The following is a 6,000-nucleotide window of genomic DNA, read 5'->3' as shown; positions in this document are numbered from 1 at the left end:
TGAGGTGTTAGGGGTTGGAGAATTGTGTGTGTGTGTTGCATGGGTTTGATTCAGAAGGTATGGGGGGTACTGCTGTAAAGTAGGTAGAAGGTTGGGAAAATGAAGGATGTCAAGGCTGGAGTAGACAGATTCTTAATCAATAAGGAAACATAGGGTTATAGGGAAAGGCAATAAAGTGGAGTTGTGTAATTGCAGGTCGGCCAAAATTTCATTGAATGGTGGGCTAAATGGCCAACTTCTGTTCCTTTGGTGCATAGTCATACATGGAGGGATTGAAGAGGGGAAGGGGCAGATGTTGTGAAGGATGATTGGATTTGGAAATTGGTAGTTGTGAGGGTTGGTTGTTGGTACATGGTGATGAGACTTAATGGAGAAAATGTCAGGGAAGTGGAGATGTCGAGAGTGTGCGGGAGATGCCGCCAGATTGAGCGATTTTAGGTGCATGAGGTTTAGGAGAAACAAGTGGGTAATGGAGCAGGGAGAGGAGGGAGGATGGTTATGGCGAGTATGCATGAGAGCAGATGTTTGATGGAGGGGGGAGTGTAGAAAGAATTGAAAGAGTGTAGAGATAATGTGATTGGATGGTGAGGGAGGTGGAGTGGGTCAAGGAAGGGAAGAAGTCAGAGTAGTACTGGTGAGGGAGTGTTGTTGGATCTTGGGGTATGGGGGTGAGTTAGGTTGAGAGGGATCCATTTATGGTATTGGATAGGCTTGGTGACATCTTGGCACCTCCAAGAGTTTAGCCCTGACCCTGGTCATTGATCTGTCCTCTCCCTCCCTCTAACCTGCTGCCACAGCGTACTAATGAGCCAGTATAATTTTCATAAATTTTGCTATAATGTTTCTTCAAACAATGGTTTTGCTTTTCATCTTGTGTCAAGGAGTAGAAAGTTATTTTGTTATAGAGTCTCCTATGTTGCATAGTTTATATATGCGTTCTATGGTTTGTTTGTGACTTTATTTTCTTTATAAGTTTGCACTTTTTAACAACATTTAAAGTTTCTTACAGGGTTCCTATACTTCATTGCAACAAATTTGGCATTTATAACTTATGATTTGGACCACTTTGGTCCAAAAGTACTGAATCACATAGTGGATAGGCTGTAGGTTAGTAAATAACAAGTTTTTAAAGTTGCAAAGAGGTTGTTAATGTTCCACAGAAAGATGGAGAATTTGTGGTCTGTTTATCAATGCAGTAATTTTACTTTGTTTTTTCAAGAGGAAGGTGCTAAAACCACAAGAAAGGAAGGAAATTTGACACGTGCTCTTCTCGATTTGTCATAAAATGTATGTTGCACATCAGGAACTACTTTTGCACTTCTAACATTTACTCGGATGCTTATATTTTTGCTTTGGAAAACACTTGCCCGGGGGCAGTGTAATTTTATATATTTTTTTGAATTGATTGCTGGAGAGTTTTGGAACTCAAAGACCTTGTGTTCCTACATGAGGAACCTCTTATTAATCTAACACCTTTATTGTATCTTGGAGGGTTTTCTCCTGGAGCAGTTAGTTTCATATCATGACTAAATTGGTGAAATTCTGCTATCAAACCAGATGGAGAGGAAGGACTTGAAGTAAAACAGGAAATATTCTCAGCCCAGGAAGCATCAGTTGGGAAGGGGGGTTGGGGAGGGGTCATTAGTATCCCAAGTTGTCATTTACATGGTGATTTTTGTCATGGTTCTCAAGAGTTTCTACTGAATTCATTTCCTTTCATTGTTTTTGTTTGATTTGTATCTCGGATAGTTTGGGTGCGTGGCGCCCTCTAATGGTCACTAGCTTCTGTGTTCCTGTCAGAGTGAAAACTGTTCACAGGGAGGAGTGTAAGAAAGAGTGTTGCTGAACTAAAGTACTATTTTACTATAGAGGCATACATCAAAAGTTTGTACAAAGATGTTATGGCTCAGGAAGGCAATGCTAGGAACACTATGTGAAAAGACATGAGGCCCCTTTTCCTTACTCAGTCATAAAGTGGCTGATGTAAAACAGGCTTGCCATGCAGCAGACAATGACAAAAATGGCTCAAGATAGGATGTAATTCTTTTACATCAGACAGACATTTAACTGTCTTCAACATTAAGATGTTTTCCCAAGATGATGGTAGGAGTTAATGATTTCTACCCAATTTCTTTGCATGAGTGTTAAATGTCATGCTGATGTGTTTTTTGTGTGGAGTTTTAAGGTAAATGTTTTGTATTCACAATAATGAAGCTACTTAGAGGAAAAATTTACATAACACCTTTAATGTGGTTACGTTTTTCCAAGGTGCTTCGCAGGACCTTTATCAAACAAAATTTTACACTTTGCCGCATAGTGAAAATAGGATAAAAGTCCAAACTTTTGGGGAGATAGGTTTTAGGATATATTAAAAGGAGAGAGAGATGTAGGAAATTTTTTTTTTAGTAACTGATGGCACAGTAATGGTGAAAAATGGAGATGCTGAGGAATATAGTACTCTTTTGTGTGAGCAGAAACAGGTGACAATTGACAATTGTTATGACTGCTGACTAAAAGTCCATGGTGTAAATATCAAGGAACTTAGTAACGTAGAAGCAAGATTCGGGAGGTTATGGAATGGAACGTTTGAAGTTCCATTGAAGGCAACTGAAAATGTGACCCCGAAATATGACAGTCATATAAGTAGGCTTTCACGTTTGGAGGTACTTGCAGAAAGGGTTTTTGGAATAGGCAAGAGCATAGTAAGTAGGGTTCAAGTGTCCTGACCATCTTGTAGGCTGATCCCATAAAGTACCTTGCCCTCCTCTTTCCCAGTTTCTCTGGTGCAGCCATTCTGTTAGCAATCCTAACTGAGAAAATCTGAAATCATTGGAAATTAATGATTAATGCTGGAAGAATCTAGTTCCGAAGAGAAGGCTGAAGTGTTTTCCTTCAACCTCAGTTGAGATTGTTTTGAAGTCAGTTTTTTTTAAGATTGATTCCCTACAGTGTGGAAACAGGCCTTTCGGCCCAACCAGTCCACACCGATCCTCCGAAGAGTAACTCACCCAGACCCATTTCCCTCCCACTAATGCACCTGACACTATGGGCAATGTAGCACGGCCAAGACACCTGACTTGCACATCTTTGGACTGTGGAAGGAAACGGGAGCACCCGGACGAAACCCACGCGCACACAGGGAGAGAATGTTGAAACTCTATACAGACAGTCGCCCGAGGCTGGAATCGAACCTGGCACCCTGACGCTGTGAGACCGCATTGCTAACCACTGAGCGCCAGTTGTAGGGGTAACAGAAAATATGCATAAGCAACAAATGAATTGAGACAGGAGTGGTGCTGAATGACGGAGTCTTTAGAACGATTATAGAATTGAAAGCTCAGCTAAGGGTTAGTCAGCACCCTAAGATTGAAAACAGTTTTGTTTAGTGTGCACTGAAGGTCAGGGGAGGGAGATTGTTCCTTTGCCACTGATTCAGAGTTTGCATTTTTATGGATCTTAGATGTTTACTGTGTAAGAAATTGCAACTTATTCATGGAGGGATTCATGAGGTTGTTGGATCTCATAAACCTACATATAGAATCTGGCATCTTCAGATGATCTCACTATAGAGACGAGAAACAGCAGAAGAAGTTCACTTCGGTTGCAGGATGGGAAGAGAAGCTTGCTTTTTCTCTTTTAGAGTACAGTTTGAGGTAAGTCCTACTCTCCTGGATGCTGACTTGTCCTCTACACATGAAAACAAATTACAATTTTCGTAACATCATTAACTTCAGAGTGTGATTCTGCACTAAAAGATTGGGATCTTTGCTGCTGATGTAATGGAACTCCTGTCTTCTGAACATTGCTTTTCAAATTGATCATGGCTTTGTATACTGAAGTTTTAAACTGAACCTTTCAATTTTGAATAGCAACTTGATCTTGAGTGAGACTCCACAATTTATTTAGTGGACTGTTGTTTGATCCTTCAACAATTTTGTTCCATTGTGAGAAGTTACATACCCACTGTTGTGAATTAAAGAAATATGCATATAGTAGGGGATTATAAGGTTGAGTTATTTCCAATAAATTAAAGGTTAAATATTCGAAATGATTTTTAAAAAAGTAACAGAGATCACAGAACTGCATGTAGGCACTTTGAATCTTTACAGCAATAAAATGATTGATAAGAGAGATCTTTATTACCTAGCCTAATGCAAGAAATCACCATAATCTTAAAATCATATTCACAATTAAAGAGAAATTGACTACCATAGCTGTAGTAGAATTAAAGGCCAGACCGTTTCATTAACAATTATGTAAACTTCCCTAGAACATTCAACTTAATTTCTCATTAAGGAAGCAAAACTGGATTTGGAACGTAAAGGGGTGGAAGTTGATAACAATTAGGAAACCACCCCTTTATGTAAGAAATTAGCTAATTAGCCTCAAAGAACAACATAAGTGACCAGTTGAATTTGTTGGGTTTGCTTGAGTGTTTGTGCTGAAGGTATGGATATTGATGTAAGGAAATGATAACCTCCTTAATTGAGAGAGAGCATTCTCATTAATTTTACAGTCTTCACTTTAGGATCATGGTCAATATTTTTAATAATTGGGTATCCTATCTAAACTTTACTAACAATAATTGAATTTTAAAAAGGAATTCTCTATTAGAAGTAATATTGTATTTTCTCTCCTTTTTCTCTATAATCTGGATGAAACTCAATATTTGGAGGATATAATACTTGGGATCTCCTTTTATTTTAGGAAAAGCAGATCAGGCTTTTGAGTCTTTTTAGCATCTTGGATTTTTTTAACCTAAATTTGAAAGGCATGCTTAATCTGGAATTGTGCCAGCAGTGAGTAGGAATATAACTAACCACATTGTATGCATATCTCTGACCTGCAAATTGAATTCCCTGTTAACTTGTTGGTTAAAACCAGAAGAAATTGGGTCACCTGCAACATTTGGAAATCTTTGATTTCAAATTTTAAACAGAGCAGTGATGGGTCAGAATTGTTTGTTGGATTAATCAATTTGTCAATTAATCTAAAAGCATTTTTTAGTCATGAACAATCTAAATCTGTTATGGATGTTTTCATTTGTCTTTGGTATTTATTGTGCTTCACTATTTTATTTCATAAACATGCTTTATTCACAAATTATATGTAAGCAGAAAAGTACAGCACAGGGCTGTACTTTGTCAAAATTCACCTATATTTGCACACTTGCTGTGAATAAATTGAATGTTGGCCGGTAGTACATTTTCAAAAAGGGCAAAACAAAGGCACAACCTGTGGATTGTGGTGAACATCTATGTACTTGGGCAAATCACTATTAGACCATTAAATGCAAAGGTATTATAAAATAGTTTGTTTTTAAAAGGTGGGAGGGATGAAATATTGTGGTTTATGATAAATCTGAAACAAAAGAAATTGCTGGAAGATTATGGGTCAGTCAGAACAAATAAAATGACAAACCTAGTAAAGCTATGACACTTCAGGAACCTCGTAGAAGAAAATACAAAACTATAATTTTAATTTTCTCTTTCACTGTGCTGCCATTGTAGCTTCTGCATTGTCAGGAGAAGGAAGCAGATAGGGTGGTATAGATCTATAGTGTGGTAACCATTAAAAATCATATTGCTATCTGTGTTTCTCCAATTTTCATGCTTGCTTATCGCCATGCACATTGTAATCTATTTACACTTTTCCACATCTATTTGGGATTCACCTGCATATACTTTTCCCTTGTGCCATTCAACCATCATCTGTTTTATCCAAATCTCTTTGCAGTTCTTTCTAGCAGTTTTCTGGTTTTATTAATTCTTCGTTTATATTATCCCTTGTTATGTTCATTTTTTAATTTGGGGACATCTGGTTAGTAAATAAAAGCAGTCTTGAGTGAATGCTATTAAAAGAAAATTGGGGTCATGTTGATTTAAGTGGTTAACAGGTAAGATCATAAACAGCAGGTAGGCTTATTTAATTTAAAAAGAAATTGAGATGTGACATCTTCAGTTGTTTCAACAGTGCCAGTATGGAGAGATTTATTTCGTG

General features: G+C 37.7%; 1 protein-coding gene across 8 annotated transcripts in view; it reads left to right on the top strand.

Annotated features, from left to right (window-relative positions):
• Positions 1-6,000, top strand: part of c40h15orf39 (chromosome 40 C15orf39 homolog) — a 90,918-nt gene that overhangs the window by 63,814 nt on the left and 21,104 nt on the right. The gene's annotated exons all lie outside the window — the stretch shown is intronic.

The sequence above is a fragment of the Chiloscyllium plagiosum genome, chromosome 40, assembly GCF_004010195.1.
Source record: "Chiloscyllium plagiosum isolate BGI_BamShark_2017 chromosome 40, ASM401019v2, whole genome shotgun sequence".
Taxonomy (NCBI): Eukaryota; Metazoa; Chordata; class Chondrichthyes; order Orectolobiformes; family Hemiscylliidae; genus Chiloscyllium; species Chiloscyllium plagiosum.
This window is presented reverse-complemented; position numbering and strand designations above follow the sequence as displayed.